This window comes from Hypanus sabinus, chromosome 10, assembly GCF_030144855.1.
Source record: "Hypanus sabinus isolate sHypSab1 chromosome 10, sHypSab1.hap1, whole genome shotgun sequence".
NCBI lineage: Eukaryota > Metazoa > Chordata > Chondrichthyes > Myliobatiformes > Dasyatidae > Hypanus > Hypanus sabinus.
In genome coordinates this window covers 12107866-12126318 of record NC_082715.1, presented here as the reverse complement: position 1 = coordinate 12126318, position 18453 = coordinate 12107866, and the positions used below count along the sequence as shown (strand labels likewise).

The window sequence follows — 18453 nt, the reverse complement described above, 5'->3', positions numbered from 1 at the left end:
AGGCTGGAGGAGCAACACTTCATACTCTGTCTGGGTAGCCTCCAACCTGATGGCATGAAGTTGATTTCTCAAACTTCTGATCATGACTCCCCCCCCCCCCCCCCGCCAACTCTGCTTCACCATTCCCCATCCCCTTTTTCCTCTCTCGCCTTATCTCCTTTCCAGTTCACCACCTCCCTCTGGTTTTCCTTCTCCTTTACTTTCTTGCATGGCTTCTGTCCTCTCCTATCAGATACCCCCTGCTCCAGCCCTGTATCTCTTTTACTAATCAACTTCCCAGCTCTTTACTTCCCCCTCCCAGCTTTACCTATCACCTAGTGGTTCTTCCTCCCCTGCCCCACCTTCATCTTTTATTCTCCAGTCCTGATGAAGGTTCTTGGCCCGAAACATTGACTGTACTCTTTCCCATCGATGCTGCCTGGCCTGCTGAGTTCCTCCAGCATTTTGTGTGTGTTGAATGTAATTCAGCAAAGCTTTGAAAGGTAGGTAGATTCAGATTCAGGTTCAGATGTATTTATCATGTACTTCGAAACTTGCACCTAAGGGTGTGCTGGGGTCAGCCTGCAAGTGTCACCGCACTTCCTGGTGCCAACAGAGCCTGTCCAGAATGCTGAGCAGAACAACACAGAACACAGCAAAACAGAGCACAACAAGCAACAACAGCAGAACGGGATCTGTTCCTCCCTCCTATCCACACACATCCACGGACAGTCCCCCCCAACTCCAGGGCAACTCTCAATTCTCTGGTCCCCAGTCCTCAACTTTCAGACTTGCAATTGAACTTTGGGTTTCAATCCTTGGTATTGACTCTTGGTCTAGCTGATGATGGGACCCTGAATTCCAGGCACAAAATCTGGGCTCACTGGCTCCCTGTGCCCCCTGCTCACATGGACTTCCAATAGAATGGATAGGGCAGGTGTGGTGTACTAAAAGAGGGCAGGGCCTCTTTTAGTGCTGTATAGTCACTGTAATCGTTGGTGAATTACAACACCTCTAGAACTACGAGGCTAAAGCAAATACTTACAATGGTTTAGTTTGAGGAAGAGGCTGGTTCTGATCCTACTCCTCTCATATCACAACTCAAAATCCTTTCCAATCCTATCTTCCTCTGTACCTACCTCAGAAAAAAAGAAATTCTCTTGGAAATCTTCTTAATCAGTTATTGTAATATTCCTGGAAATTCCATGAATGCTTTTCTCCAGGACTTCTGCCAACTTTTGCCAAAACTATGGCATTCTCTTTCCAGCAAATCTCTTCAGGCAGCTTTTCAATTCCCTCTGCTGCTTCAGGCATTTCCCCGTATCTTTTCCAGCAGTCCTCCTCGAATATCTTCACCCCTTTCCAGAAATGAATAGTACTTTCCTTTCTCTTTACCTACTTTTCCTTGGAGTTCAACATCTGAAGTCCTTCAGAAAATTTTGAATCCTCCCACAGTATTCAAGATGTGCTAAGTAAAGGGTTTTCTGTGACTGTAATGCAACGTTATTTTCTTTGTTCTTCAGCCTTTGACTTGGCTGATTGTATCATCTGCCTTCTCCCTGACTGGATTCTCACCTGTGTGGTCACAGTCTGCTAATTTCCACCAAAGCTTTCTGTTATTTATTTTATTCATTTAGAGTTACAGCACAGAATATGTCCTTCTGAGCCGTGCCGCCTAGCAATCCACCAATTTAACCCCAGCCTAATCATAGGACAACTTTCAGTGACCTATCAATTTACTAACTGGTACACCTTTGGACTGTGGGAGGAAACTGGAGCACCAGGAGGAAACACACGTGCACACCGGAAGGATGCACAAACTTTCTTGCAGAGGAAGCCAGAATTGAACTCTGAACTCTGACAGTCCGAGCTGTAATAGCAACATGCTATCAGCTACGCTACAAGTGGTGTCGGTTCCCGTCCCCAGCTTACCCATGTGGACTGATGATGCAGAGACTCACCACTAGCTCTTTTCTCAATATACATTATCTCCATGTGTCCATCTGTCACCTAATTTTGGATAATCTACAATTACTTTCAATTATTAATTAGAGGAAACTAAGGCTTGCCCATAATGACCAATGCAAACCATGCATTTGTATCCCTCAATACCATCCTCAGCTGTCGGTGGCTGAAATTGACCATTTTCAACCTTAGCCTCCAATACAATATCAAACTGAACTATATTCTCACCATAGATGTGAGATATTCTGCAGATGCTGGAAATCCAGAGCAACCCACACAAAATGCTGGAGGAACTCAGTAGGTCAGGCAGCATCTCTAGAAATGAATAACTAGTTGACATTTTGGACCATGATTCTTCTTGAGGACTGAGAAGGAAGGAGAAAGACACCCAAATAAAAAGGGTGGGGGTAGGAGTAGGAGGATAACTAGAAGGTGATAGGTGAAGCCAGGTGGTTGGGAAAGGTCAAGTGCTGGAGAAGAAGGAAACTGATAAGAGAAGAGAGTGGATGATAGGAGAAACCCAGGATAGGAGAAACCAGGAGAGGAGGGGACCTGGGGGAAGTGATAGACAGGTGAGAAGAGGTGAAAGGTCAGTATGGGTAATAGAGGAAGAAAGGACAATGGCAGAGACATTTTTTTACTGGAAGGAGAATTTGATATTCATGTCATCAAGTTGGAGGTTGCTCAAAATGTAACGACAACTGCAGCACATCTCCTACTTAATCAAACTTGCCATTTGATCTTTTATATTTGGCAAAATTGACTTTGTTGAAAGATCTGAGGCCCATATCCTAATCCTTGCCAAATTCTCTTCATCTATTTTTGCCCATGCATTGAGTACCAAAATTGGCTCTCAATTCTCCAGAACTTTAATATTAAAATTCCCCTCATCTTATTTCAATCTTCTCATATATGGGCTCTTTTCTGTTCTATAACAATACCTGATCTTTCTCACCGCATACCCACACAACTCTGCAAACTCCCAGCCCTGAACACTTAATGATAATGTCATAGACCATCAAATCTTGCCCTCTGAAATTCACTTCAAAATCCCTCTGATTTTCCTGCTCCTTTCCCCCATCACAGTCCTGCTTAAATTCACCTCTTTGTTTGCCTTTCTCCATCTCGATTCCACAACTTATGAATTCACTTTCAAGACTACAATTCATCGTCTTGATAGATATCTATTTATCTACCTACCTATCCATCTGTCTGTCTGTTTGTTTGTTTGGTATTTGCACAGTTTGTCTATATTGCGTATGGGATCTTTGTGTGAAGCTTTTCATTAATTCTGTTGCGTATCTACTGTGTATGCCTGCAAGAAAATGAATATCAGAGTGGTATATGGTAACGTATATATATGTACTTCGATAATAAATTTACTTTGAATTTTGAATTTTTTTGATCATTTCACAGCTCTGAAGTACTTTGGGATAATTTCCTACATACTCTTGAGCAACACACACACCAAATATTGGAGGAACTCAGCAAATCAGGCAGCATCTATGGAGGGGAATAAACAGTTGGTATGTCTGCCTTTCTATTCCAGTCCTGATGAAGGATCTCAGCCTGAAACATTGATAGTTTATTCACTTCCAAGGAAGTTGCCTGACTTGATGGGTTCTTCCAGCATTTTATGTATGTTAGTAGACATCTCCAACGTCAGCAGTAACTCTTGTGTTTATGATTCCTTGTGTACTCTTGTATTTTCCCTCTCTCAGTGAGGTTGTTACAGCTGGGGGTGGTAATGGGGATAAGCTCCCACTACCTATTAAATGCTTCCAGTGACGTTCACCTCAAATAGTTTCTGACCACCTAGTTCAGCTCCTGGTCTTTATATGTGATTTAGCTACTAAGGCCCATAGAGCCATTTCTACTGATAGGGGAAGGGGCAAAGGCAGGTAACTGGTGCCTTAAACCAGTTGCTTCAGGCAGATAGGGCTCGTCAGCTAGGACACAACATCCATGGTCAGCTTTGACCAATGGAGTCTTCAATTAGAAAGACTTGCATTGTGCTTATCTCAGTCTCATGTTATCTCAAAGCATTTCAATAAAGGACTGTTGAACTGTTGTCATGGTTGGAAGGTGAGAAATGCATCAACCATTTTAAAACTATGTCCATGAACAGTAACGTGTTGACCAATTTTATTAAAGGGCAGTAATGACCAGGACATTGGAAATAGCTCCCGATGCTATCGCTACTGTATCTGGTACTGAAGTGAGTTCCCCATTGGTCTGGGTTGATCATGGATATTGCATCTTAGCTGTCTAGGTAAGCAAACCAGGACAGTGCAATAGGGAGAGCAACTTGTGGCCCAAGTAGCAATCCCCCTCTCTCCATGCATCTGATGAACTCAAAGGAATGGCAGAGACAATACAGTTTGGCACCAGCTGAGCCACAGGAGTTGTCAGTCTGCATTGAACTCAATGTAGTAACTCCAGCTCTGGAAATTTCCTTGATGTTTACTTCCAAAGTCTTCCCAATGAGTGGGCATAGCTGGAAGGGAGCAGAGGTTTGAGATCAGAGTTTTCCTTCTCTTAGATAAGCTGCCAACCATGGCTGATAATCCCCAACTGCCTAGACTCACTAGGTTTAAGGTGACAGTAACCCACCTTTGTCCCTTCACCTGTTAGTAGAAATGGTTCTACTGGGCCTAGTAGCTAAGCCATATGTGAAGGCCAGGAGTTAGACTTAGTTGTCAGAGGCTATTTGAGTCGCACGCCATTGGGAGAATTTAACAGGTAGTGGGAACTCGTCTCCGTTACCATCCCCATATCATCCTTAAGGAACCACTTAGAATTGAAATATATCATTTAAAATAAATAAACAATATTAATGGTGATATTAGAGTAGAAATTTCAGCAATATTAATGGGTAAACATATATCATAATTGAGTGATAAGACTGAATTAATAGCCTCACACCTCCCAGAGGTACTATTGCCCTGAATAAGCCCATGAGAAACTGAGGACTAGAAGATGAATATTTGTCTTTTAAAATGCAATCTATTTGCTATTTTAGAGGCGTTATTTCACAATTTGATGAGTAAATATCATTAAAATGGCAGGAGGTGACTGGGCTGGTTCTGGGGTTGTGGAGTTACTTTTCAAGTCTGCAAAGCCCCTAAAACACATCCCACAGAGTCTCAAAAATAAAGGAGATTCTGAAGGTGCTAGAAATATTGAGCCCCCTCACAGCGTGCTTGCGCGCGCTTGCGCGCGCACACACACACACTCACACACACTCACACACTCACACTCACACACACACATACACACACACTCACACTCACACACACACTCACACTCACACACTCACACACACACACACACACACACACACACACACACACTCACACACACTCACACACTCACACTCACACACACTCACTCACACACACACACACACACACACACAATTATTTCATAATTCATTGAACATGGTCTCACAGCTAGATAGGGTCATTAAGAAAATATTTTTGGCACATTGGCCTTCATAAATCAAAGTTTTGAATACAGGAGTTGGGATGTTAAGTTGAAATTGTATAAGACATTGGTGAGGCCTAATTTGGAGTACTGTGTGCAGTTTTGATCACCTACCTACAGGAAAGATGTAAATAAGATTAAAAGAGCATGGAGAAAATTTACAAGGATGTTTCCAGATCTGGAGGACCTGAGTTATAAGGAAAGATTGAAAAGGTTAGGACTTTATTCCTTGGAACATAGAAGATTGAGAGGAGATTTGTTAGAGATATATAAAATGATGGGGGATATAGATAGGGTTAATGCAAGCAGGCTTTTTCCACTGAAGTTGGGTGGGACTACAACTGGAGGTCATGGGTTAAGGGTGAAAGATGAGAAGGATAAGGGGAACATGAGGGGAAACTTCTTCACTCAGCGGGTCATGAGAGTGTGGAATGAGCTTCCAGTGCAAGTGAGGCATATGAGCTCAATTTCAATGTTTACTAAGTTTGGATTGGTACATAGAAGGTAGGGGTATGGAGGGCTATGGTCCCGGTGCATGTTGATTGGACTAAGCAGTTTAAGTGGGTCAACATGGAATGGATGGACCAAAGGTCCTGGTTCTGTGCTGTACTTTTCTATGACTCTAAAATGTTGGAGGAACTCGCTGGGTCAGGCAGCCTCTATGGAGGAGAATACGACATTGCAGGCTGAGAGCCTTCACTTGGACTGGAGAGGAAAGGGTCAGAAGACAGAAAAAAGTGGGTCCCAGTCTTGTTGCCAGGGTTGTTACATACACATTTGGAATTCCCAGCAAATCTGAAGCCTCCTTTGAGACACCCCACAGTTGTTCAAACTTCAATGTTCAAAGTAAATTTATTATCAATATACATATATGTTACCATATACAATCCCGAGATTCATTTGCTCGTAGACAATACAGTAAATACTAAGAAATAGAACAGAATCAATGAAAAACTACACACAACAAAGGCAGACAAACAACCAATGTGCAAAAGACAAAGTTGTCCAAATACAAAAATGTTACTGACCTTCTCTACCTCCGATCCACTGATGTGGACCGGCTCACAGACCTTTGGCTTCCTCCTCTTGTAGTCAATAATCAGCTCTTTAGTTTGGCTGATGTTGAGTCAGAGGTTGTAGTTGTGGCACCAATTAGCCAGATTTTCATTCCTCCTCTGAAATGCTGATTCACCTTTTGTTCGGCCAACAACAGTGGTGTCGTCAGCAAACTTCAATATGGCATTGAAACTGCACTTAGCCGCTCAGTCATAAGTTTGTTAGATTGTTTGTCCCTTTGTTTGTTTGTTTGTTTATTTATTGATTGATTGAGATACAGCATGGAATAGACCCTTCAGCTCCATCAAGACACATTGCCCAGCGGTCCCCTGAGTTACTTCTAGCCTAATCATTGGACAATTTACAGTGACCAATTAACCTACCAACTAACACATCTTTGGACTGTGGGAGGAAACCAGAGGAAACCCACATGGTCACAGGGAGAATGTACAAATTCCTTATAGGTAGCAGTGGAAATTGAACCCTGGTCACTGGTACTGTAAAGCTTTGTGCTAACCACTACAGTGAGAAGAGCGGGGTCTAAGCAAATAAGAACATAAGAAATAGGAGCAGGAGTAGGCCATCCAGCCCATTGAAACTGCCCCGCTGTTCAATAAGATCATGGCTGATCAGTCCGTAAACTCAGCTCCATCTCCCTGCCTTTTCCCCATACCCTTAATTCCCTTACTTTGTAAAAATCTATCTAACTGTACCTTAAATATATTTAGTGAAGAAGCCTCAACTGCTTCCCTGGGCAGAGAATTCCACAGATTTACCACTCTCTGGGAAAAACAGTTTCTCCTCATCCCTGTCCTAAATCTTGTCTGCTGTATCTTGAGGCGATGTCCCCTACTTCTAGTCTCATCTACCAATGGAAACAACTTTCCTACTTTTATCTTATCTATCCCTTTCAAAATTTTGTATGTTTCTATAAGATCCCCTCTCATTCTTCTGAATTCCAGAGAGTATAGTCCCAGGTGACTCAATCTCTCCTCAATCTCCCCTTCATCTCTGGAATCAATGTGGTGAACCTTCTCTGCACTGCCTCCAAAGCCAGTATATCCTTCCTCAAGTATGGAGACCAGAACTGCACACAGTACTCCAGGTGCGGCCTCACCGGTACACTGTATGGTTGCAGCATGACCTCCCTGTTCTTGAGTTCAATCTCTCTAGCAATGAAGCAAAACATTCCGTTTGCCTTCTTAATAACCTATAGTACTGCAAGCCAGCTTTTTGCGATTCATGAACAATCACTCCCAAGTCCCTCTGCACAACAGCATGCTGCAATCTTTCACCATTTAAATAATAATCTGCTCTTCTATTATTCCTTCCAAAGTGGATGATCTCACATTTACCAACGTTGTATTCCATCTGCCAGACCTTGACCCAATCACTTAACCTATCTATATCTCCCTGAAGACTCTCCACATCCTCTGCACAATTTGTTTTTCCACTCAGTTTAGTGTCATCAGCAAATTTTGCTACACTACACTCAGTCCCCTCTTCCAAATCATCAATGTAAATGGTAAACATCACCAACCTCTGTGGCACCCCACTCACCACTGACTGCCAACCAGAGAAACACCCATTTATACCAACTCTCTGCCTCCTATCAGTTAACCAAACCACTATCCATGCCAATACACTTCCTCTGACTCCATGCATCCTTATCTTATTTATGAGTTTCTTGTGCGGCACCTTATCGAATGCCATCTGGAAATCCAAGTACGTGACATCCACCTGTTCCTCTCTATCCACTGCACTCATTATATCCTCAAAGAACTCCAGTAAGTTTGTCAGACAGAACTTGCCCTTTCTGAATCCATGCTGTGTCTGTCTAATGGACCACTCTTTTCTAAATATTTCACTATTTCTTCCTTAATGACAGCTTCAAGCATTTCCCTGACTACAGATGTTAAGCTAACTGGCCTGTAGTTGCCTGTCTTTTGTCTACATCCTTTTTAAAAAAAGTGGCATGACATTTGCTGTTTTCTGATCTTCCGGGACCTGCCCAGAGTCTAGAGAATTTTGGTAAATGATTACCAACGCGTCTACTATAACCTCCACCAGTTCCCTCAGCACCCTGAGATGCATTCCATCAGGACCAGGGCACTTAGCTACCTTCAGGCCCTCTGGTTTGCTCATCACTATCTCTTTAGTGACAGTGATTTCATCAAGGACTTCACTTCCCATTTTGCCCATAATATCATTCTTTGGCATATGAGATGTGTCCTCCAACATGAAGACCGACACAAAATAGTCGTTCAATGCCTCAGCCGTTCCCTTATCACCCAGTATCAATTTCCCCTTCTTGTCTTCCAAGGGACCTATGTTGACTTTAGCCACCCTCTTCTGCTTTATATATTTATAAAAACTTTTGCTCTGTTTTTATATTTTGTGCTAATTTACTTTCATACTCTTATCTTCCCTTTCCTTATTTCTTGTTTAGTTGTTCTCTGTTGCTTTTTAAAGTTTTCCCAATTTTCCAGTCTCCCGCTACTCTTTGTGACTTTGTACACATGAGCTTTTAATTTGATACTATCTTCTATTTCCTTAATTGTTCAAGGCTGGCTCTCCCCACACTTACTGTCCTTACTTTTGACTGGAATGTACTTTTGCTGAGCACTGTGGAAAATCTCTTTGAAAGTATTCCACTGTTCCTCAACTGTCCTACCAAAGAGCCTGTGCTCCCAATCCACATTAGCCAACTCCTCCCTCATCCCGTTGTAGTCTCCCTTGTTCAAGCGTAATACACTAGTTTTAGATCTAACTATTTCATCCTCCATCTGTATGCAAAATTCAATCATACTATGATCAAACTTTGCAAGAGGATCCCTGACTACAAAATCATTAATCTTATCTGTCTCATTGCACAGGACTAGATCTAAGATAGCATTTTCCTTTGTAGGTTCGCTAACATGCTGCTCAAGAAAACCATCACAGATGCATTCTATGAAGTCCTCCTCAAGACTTCTTGACAAACCTTATTCACCCAGTCTATGTGGAAGTTAAACTCCCCCATGACATCTGCCATTCAGTTCTTACAAGCCTCTGCCATGGCAATATTTTTATTTGGTGGCCTATAGACAACTCCCTCCAGAGATTTTTTTCCCTTTACTATTCTTAACCTCTACCCAGATGGACTCAGCATTCTGCTCCATAGATCTCATATCGTCTCTCACAATCACCCTGATCTCATCCTTAATTAAGAGCGCCATGCCATCTCCTTTGCCTTCCTGCCCATCTTTCCGTATTACCTGATACCCTTGGATATTTAATTCCCAGTCATCTCCACCTTGCAACCAGGTGTCTGTAATGGCCACTCAATCGGTACTGATCTGTGCCACAAGTTCACTAAACTTGTTTCTAATGATATGGGCATTTAGATAAAGTGCCCTTATACTCATTGTCCTTTTAGAATCTAGTGACTTTTGCGATTTTTGCTTTTTACTTTTATGCACTCTACTCTTACTTTTTTCTTCACTAACTCGAGCTTTGGTCTCTGCATCACTTCCCTCTTCTTTTCTGTGTGTGTTCCCATCCCCCTGCCATATTAGTTTAAAACCTCCCCAACAGCACGAGCAAACAATCCCCCTAGGACATTGATCCCAGCCCTGCCCAGATATAGACCGTCCGGACAGTACTGGTCCCACCTCCCCCAGAAGCAGTTCCAATGCCCCAGGAATCTGAAACTCCCTCCTGCATCACTGCTCGAGCCACATATTCATTCTACTAGCTACTCTGGCTAGCAGATGGCACTGGTAATAATCCTCAGATCAATACCTTTGAGGTACTACTCTTTAATTTATCTCCTAGCTACCTAAATTCAGCTTGTAGGACCTCATCTGGCTTTCTTCCTATGCCATTAGTACATACATGCACCACGACAGCTGGCTACTCACCCTCCCCTTTTAGAATGCCCTGCAGCCTCTCCGAGAAATCTCTGACCCTTGCACCCGGGAAGCAACACACCGTATGGCCCCCTGGTGCACCTGTGCTGATGGAGATTGTGGAGGAGATCCAAACTGACTGGGGTCTGGAAGTGAGGAAATTGAAGATCTAATTGCACAAGGAGGTATTGAGGCCGAAGTCTTGAAGCTCATTGACTAGCTTGAGGGGATGGTTATTTGAATGCAGAGCTGTAGTGAATGAAGAGCATCCTGAGGTATACATCTTCACTGTCCAGATGGTGTGTGCTGTACAAATAGCAAATTAGGGATTCATAATATGGAGATGGTAGCAACAACGACAGAGTGGAGGGCTGCCAGGTGAATGAAGGAATACACCACATCACATATCCAGCACAAAGTTTGTTGCCGCTTTAGAATTAGGCTGAAAGAGTTGCCTTCTTGAAATTCACCTTCTTGAAATGTTCCTGAATCTGCTAATTAAGTGTTGAAGAGTCCTTATCTACACTTCTTTTAAAATGGCTTGTCTTCTCAGAGACTTGAAATAATATTTTCAGACAAAAAGGTTTAATTTGTGTGTTTGAACATGACTCAAGGGAGACTGTGTGAGAGAAGTTACCCTTTCCGAACCTCAGTCTTATTCCACTCAGAGACACAGAGCCAACTTTCCATTCTTTCATCAAGAGTCCTGCCAGTGAGCCACTTAACTGGCCTGTCATTGCCAACAAGGGAAAATAGTTTAACTATGAGTAAGCGGTTTTAACCCTGCCGAATGGAAGTGCGGTCTCTCACCTCAAAGCAAAATCAGACTTGCGTGTTTCCCAATTAGCTTTATCAGGCAGATGTTTTATGAAAAGCTTACAGGAAATTCATTTCATTACAGTAATTCAATATAAAGTTAAAAGTTTAACATGTGACTCTTATCCTCACTGATGATTTACTGTAAAAAGTTATAATTACTTGCTTAAAATTCCTTAAATTGAGTCAATAATTATCATTAAAATACACAGTGACCACTTTATTGGAATAGATTTGTTAGTCATAGATCTCATCCTTGCTTTCATGTTATTATGTGTTATAGAACATAGAACATAGAATAGTACAGCACATTACAGGCCCTTCGGCCCACAATGTTGTGCTGACCCTCAAACCCTGCCTCCCATATAACCCCCCACCTTAAACTCCTCCATATACCTGTTTAGTAGTCTCTTAAACTTCACTAGTGTATCTGCCTCCACCACTGACTCAGGCAGTGCATTCCATGCACCAACCACTCTCTGAGTGAAAAACCTTCCTCTAATATCCCCCTTGTACTTCCCTCCCCTTACCTTAAAGCCATGTCCTCTTGTACTGAGCAGTGGTGCCCTGGGGAAGAGGCGCTGGTTGCCACTCTGTCTAATCCTCTTAATATTTTGTACACCTCTATCACGTCTCCTCTCATCCTCCTTCTCTCCAAAGAGTAAAGCCCTAGTTCCCTTAATCTCTGATCATAATCCATACTCTCTAAACCAGGCAGCATCCTGGTAGATCTCCTCTGTATCCTTTCCAAAGCTTCCACATCCTTCCTATGCTATGTGTGCTATGTATACTACAGAGCTTTACATCCTGGTTCAGAGAAACGCTGTCTCATTTGATGGTATAAATGTATATAGTTAAATGACAATAAACTTGACTTGACTTAATATACTTGTACACCTGCTCGTTAATGCAAATACAATACCTAATCAGCCAATCGTGTGGCAGAAACTCAAAATGTATAAATCATGCAGACATGGTCAAGAGCTTCAGTTGTTGTTCAGACCAAACATCAGAATGGGGAAAGAATGTGAACAGGTGACTTTGACTGTAGAACTATTGTTGGTGCCGGAATTTACAGAGAATGGTGTGAAAAACAAAAAAATACACATCCAGTGAGTGGCAGTTCTGTAGGTCAGAGGACAGTGGCCAGATTGGTTCAAGCTGACAGGAAGGTGACAGTAACTCAGATAATCAAGTGTTACACCAGTGTTGTGTGGAAGAACTTCACTGAATGCACAACATGTTGAAACTTGAAGTGGATGGACTTCAGCAGGAGATGACCATAAGCATACACTCAGTGGCCACTTTATTAGGTACAGGAGATATTTAATACCTCAGTGACCACTGAGTGTGTTTCATTAAAATATAAAACACAATGAAGAGTAAAGTTATCAAGTGGTTCAATGGTTTATTGCTGCGTAACACAACTCCCGAGTCACTGACAAACTAATTAAGGCTTATAGTCAGAATCAGGTTTAATATCACTGACATGTCATCTTTGCTTTTTGGTAAATTTGTAGCTTTGTGGCAGTAGTACATCGTAATACATAAAATACTACCAATTACAATAAGATATAAATAAATAAATAAATAAGGTTAAATTATTGCAAAAGAAGACCAAAAGTAGTGGGGTAACATTCATGAGTTCATTGTCTGTTCAGAAATCTGATGGCAGAGGGGAAGAAGTTCTGCCTAAAGCTTCAGGCTCCTGTACCTCATCGTTGATGGTACCACGAGAGAAAGGACTATGCTGGGTGATGGATGCTGCCTTTCTGAGACATCGCCTTTTGAATATGTCCTGAGTGTATGGGAGGCCAGTGCCCATGCTGGAGCTGGCTGATTTCACAACCGTCTGCAGTTTTTTCCAATCCTGGGCAGTGGCCCCTCCATACCAGGTGCTGATGAAACCAGTTAGAATGCTGTCCACGGTACATCTGTAATAATCTATGAGAGTCTTTGGTTTCTTTGATGTTTCTTACACATGCTAGTGATCATCTCAGAAGATGCAGACAAGTTTTTTTTTGAACTGGTAACTTCATGAAAGTCAGAACATGTGACTAGTTAGGGTACTGTTTAGAGAAATAGCCTATGCTCTTTTAGCCCTTTCTCTCATCTCCACTCCAATCTAGCAATGAAATCCTCCTTAATTTTACCCTCTTTTGCAATACACATTATTCTGTCAAAAAGTGCCAAGAATATAGTTCTAGTGGGCGTAGATGGAATTAGTCTGAAGTAGATTTAGAACACATTTCAGGAAAAATGCCTTTACTACATAAGTACAGAGACTGTGAGGAAAGTACTGTTTTTGACTTACAAGTTCTTGAATAACATGCGCTTTATTTTGTTTTATTAATTGATAAAGATTAGCGTGTACATCAAAATATAGAGTGAAGTGTGTCATCTGCGTCAAATCAGATCAGTGAGGATTGTATTGGGCAGCCCACAAATGCCACCTTGTTTCTTGAGCCAATGTGGCATGCCGGGAGGCAGAAGTTGAAGGAGACCTCATGATTTCAGGGAGAATGTTCAAACTCCTTGCAGCGGCGAGGATCAAACTCTGATCTTCCAGCCAGCACATGGGAAAATGTTGTAATATCTGCTATGCTACTGTGCTGTCCCTGGATTGTAGTTATCAATTAGCTGCCTCAAATGTCAGAACTGATCCCACACTTAAGATCTCCACAATCATTAAACCACATTTCACTTTCATTGGTCAGGGTTCATAACTTTGGCATTTTAACCTCCCAGCAAGATTAAAGCCTCCCACTTAACAGCCTCCAATCTGCAGTGAGGGGAATTTCCTGTGTGCGCACATGAACCTGGAAGTTCATAACACCCACTGAAGACAGCTTAGCCACTGAAGACACCGCAGTCTGCGAAGAGGGTCACTGGGGTCTCTTTTCCACCAAGATATTCATCGAGAATGATGCATATGCAGGGCTCTTTGCATTTCAGGGACCCATCACACAATCTCTTTGACCCCCTACCATCAGGCAGTAGGTGCCATAGCATTAGGACAAGGACTGTGAGGGTTGGAAACAGCACTTAACCCCAGGCTGTGAGACTACTGAACCCCTTGGCATCACCAAGGTCTCAACACTCATGAGATGCTAGTAGCATTACACATTTTACCTTGTGTTGTAAATACACTTCCTGCTGATATTGGTCTTCTGGAATACATTATATTACTTGCTAATTTATTTGTGGTAATATTACTTTATGTGTTCTGTGTGAGTTATATGTTCTGTGTGAGTTATACGTTCTGTGCTGTGCACCTTGGTCCAGAGGAACATTGTTTGGTTTGGCTGTATACATGTGTACAGTTGAATAACAATGAACTTGAACTTGGATTTGCTGTAAAATCAGCGCCACGATGCTACAGCATGCAGTGCTGCTGCCTCATAGCTCTACCAATTCAGGGACATTTTGAACCTCTGGTGCTTTCTGCATAGAGTTTATGAGTTTTCTCTGAGATCGCACAGTTTTCTACCCACACTCATTCCATCCACAATTTGGTTTCTTCCGGCACCCCAGAGACGTCCGATCTGGGTTCAATTCCCACCGCTGTTTGTACGTTCTCCCCGTGACATGTGGGTTTCCTCCGGGAGTTCCGATTTCCTCCCGAAGATGGGTGGTTAGGATTAGAAAGCTAAGGACATGCTACGTTGGTGCTGAAAATGTGGTGACAACTGATGGGCTTCCCCCAGCACAATCCTCCGACTACATTGGCCATTGACGCAAATGATGCATATCACTGTACGCTTCGATGTACATGTTACAAATAAATAAAGCTAATCTCTTATTGTTAATTGGGGGGGGGGTGTAGTAGGCATGTAGGACCAGGTGGGGGGAGTAAAAAGAAATAGAATAATGCAGGTTGGGGTGTAGTGGGTGAGGGGTGTTGTGCGTGAGTTCATGGTTGGATCAGAAAGGAACAAAGAGGGCGTGGTTTACCTAAAAATTGGAGTTCATGCCATTGCATTGCAAACTACTCAGGTAAAAGATGAGGTTCTGGTCCTCTGCTCAGTGGAGACTGAGGGCAAATAGGTCAGTGTGGGAATGGAGAGAGGAGTTGAAATGCCTATCTATGTTCCAATAAAGCCATCTGCTTCTCTGCACACAATGAGGCAACTGTGACCTCATATTAGTCCACTGCCGCTATGGGATTCCTCAGGTGAGACTGAGTCGAGGGTCAAAGCGCATTGGGGACGAGGTGAGGTCAGGGCGAGCGGAGCAGAAGAGAGGCAGATTTGAGACCTGTCCACATAAACTGAGAGATGATCGATCTAAGTGCTGGGCCGATTTGAAAAGGTCGGGTACTGGCTGAAGTATGGCGGAGGGGCCTATGCCCAGAGCATATCAATGTGACAGGGCCCGGGTCTTAAAGTGAAACAATCCAATGTTTGGACAATTTAAACATTGGGCCAGATGGATTGAAAAGTCAGGGTGTCAGGACCAGAGGTGAGGGTCGGGCTGGTTCTGCAGTGATTACTCTGTTCTGAGGCTGAGGCTGTGGCCTGCTCATGTTGCTTGGGCTCACTTTCATTCTAAATGCTATTTGCTCACTTTTATTGCTTGCACAATTTGTTTTCCCCCCTCTCTCTCTCTCTCTCTGCCCATTGGATGATTGTCAATTTGTTTATTTTGTGGCTGCTTGTAAGGAGAGGAATCTCAAGTTTATATAACGTATACATACTTTGATAAGAAATGTGCTTTGAATTCTGAACTTTGGACAGCGACGAATTGTGGTAGTCCAACTTGGAATGCCTTTCAGCCACACTATGACGTTAGGCAAATTAAACCTCTATTTTGGGAAATGATTCTTTAAACTTACACTTGTTTTTGTTCTAGATCCCGATCCACCCCTCTGAGAGACAATGTCTGCAATCAGGCTGACTCTTGGGCAGGGACCAAACTCGGATAATGGTGTAGAGTCACAGCATGTGTGAAGGACGTTATATGAGCTGATGTGCCACAGTTCAATGCTGTTTAATTGATGACACATTCTTTACCACCACTCCAACAGCTCTTGTGGATGTGTTAATCTACTGTATATAATACGTTATCAGGCCTGCAGCAGTTTGAATTTTTAGTTTTTATTGTTCTTGCCTTCACTATGCCCACCACGCATCGACACTGGTAACATCATGGTGGCGTACCAGTTACCGCAATCGCATCAGCGATCCTCGACTGGTGTTTGATTCCTGTTGCTGTCTGTGAAGAGCTTATACACTCTCACCATAACCACGTGGGTTTCCTCTGGATGCCCTGGTCTCCTCCCACATTCCAAAGATGTACGGTTAAGGTTATTGCGCTGTGGGCATGTTGCGCTGTGCTCCTCTACCCTGTCGTGGTTTGGAGGTTTGCTTGCCTCAGTGACCTTGGGAGTCAGGGCTTTGGCTCTTGGTGGGGTCACCCATGCTGAACAGGTAGAGGCCAGACTAAGAGTGGTCCACCGGTCTTCTAGATTTGGGAGTTCAGCTCAGGGCTAACAATCCTGACCGGTAAAACAAAATTGTTAAAGAAACAGCAATGAAGAGTCCTTCTACATCTGAGTGGATGAAGAATGGGATGGAGGACCTTCACTGTTGCCCTAAATGCCAGCAGACAGTAAGTAAATGGGCTGGTGCTGGAAGTGTGGTGACTCAGCACAGTCCTCAGACTATGTCACTGAGCAAAATGATACATTCCACTGTATGTTTTGATGCACATGTGACAAGTATAAATAATCTTATTTTATCCTCAGTGGGAAGTGCAAAGCACACAAGTCCACAGATAGTTAATCACTGAATTTGAGCGGCAGAAAGAGTAAGATTTCTTAACCAACTTTTCCCTTTCAGAGTTGCAACACTGAGATCTCAAACACTATTATTGGCTTTTCTGCATATTTTCTCCATTCATTCACTTCCCCCCGATTGATGTTTTCCTTAGTGCTTTCATACCACACAAGTCACCACAGGGCTGGTCGCCAAATTCTACGTAAACCCACAGCTGAAGGGAAGATTCTTGAACACTGACTTTTGAAAACCATTTTCAATTGGAGTTTATTTCCTAAAATGTTTACAGAAAGTTCAAATGATGACAAAATAGTGTCCCACAAATGCACAGTGGTGATCGAAAGTCAGCTTGCAGGAACAGAATTAATTGCATAAGGAACTCCTGGAAATTGAAAGTGATCATCTACATAACTGTAAAGGCAGAATTCATAAATTTCCATATGGAACCTTTTGATCTGGAAGTGGATGTTAGGAATATGTGTACAATGAAGGATGTTCCATACTAGACTAGTTTAGTGAAATATAGCATGCAACATTTCAAGATAACAAACCCAGATAAATGAAATTACTTTACCTTACTGTCCAACATGTCACTGGTGTTGAGAGCAGCTCCATCTCTGTCTGCTTTCACTATCAAAATCAATTTTGGTCTTGGTCTTGGTGGTGTTCCTCATGCCATTTGGTTCCTCTCAGTTTTCATTGCTGTCCGTCATGCAAGTCCCGGGTGGAGACTCAGGAATACCCATCAGACTCAGATGTAGAAAGGTTTTTCATTGATGTTTCCATGACAATTTTGTTTGACCAGTCAGGGTGGTTAGCCCTGAGTTGAATGCCTGAAACTGGAGGACCTGTGGACCACTCAGTCTGGCCTCTACCCTTTGACCTGTTTGGCATGGATGATCCTAGCAAGACACAAGGGCCGACTCCAGCCAACATAGCTCTCCAGGTCATTGAGGCATGCAAGCCTCCAAACCCTAAGATAAGGTTGTGGTCCTCTTGGAGGACAGACAGAATACCACGTGTTAAAAAGAAATGCACACAAAATGCTGGAGGAACTTAGCAGGTCAGGCAGTATCTGTGGAGAAGGATAGAGTGAGTTGACATTTTGGGCTGAGACCTTTCTTCAGGTCCTGAAGAAGAGTCTTGGCCCAAAAAGTGAACTCTATACTCTTCTCATTAGATGTTGCCTGAACTCTGGAGTTCCTCCAGTACTTTGTGTGTGTTTCACTGGTTTTCCAGCCTCTGCAGAATATCTTGTGCTAAAGAGAAATGTACTTAAATAGGTAATTATATGAAACCTTGACATTTGAGCAGGAGTATTAGATGAAGAATACAGTGTCACATGAATTTAGCAACTCAATGGCCATTCTCCTTGGATGCATAACTATTGTTCATGGGGTTCATACTTAACTTGGAATTATACTGGCATCACACCGAGAAATTCATTTATCTTAAAATATAGAACACAAGCTCAGTAGAACACG

At 42.7% G+C, this 18453-nt stretch overlaps 1 protein-coding gene across 1 annotated transcript in view; it reads right to left on the bottom strand.

The window, feature by feature from the left end:
• Nucleotides 1-18453, bottom strand: part of LOC132400404 (trafficking protein particle complex subunit 3-like) — a 74269-nt gene that overhangs the window by 22656 nt on the left and 33160 nt on the right. The gene's annotated exons all lie outside the window — the stretch shown is intronic.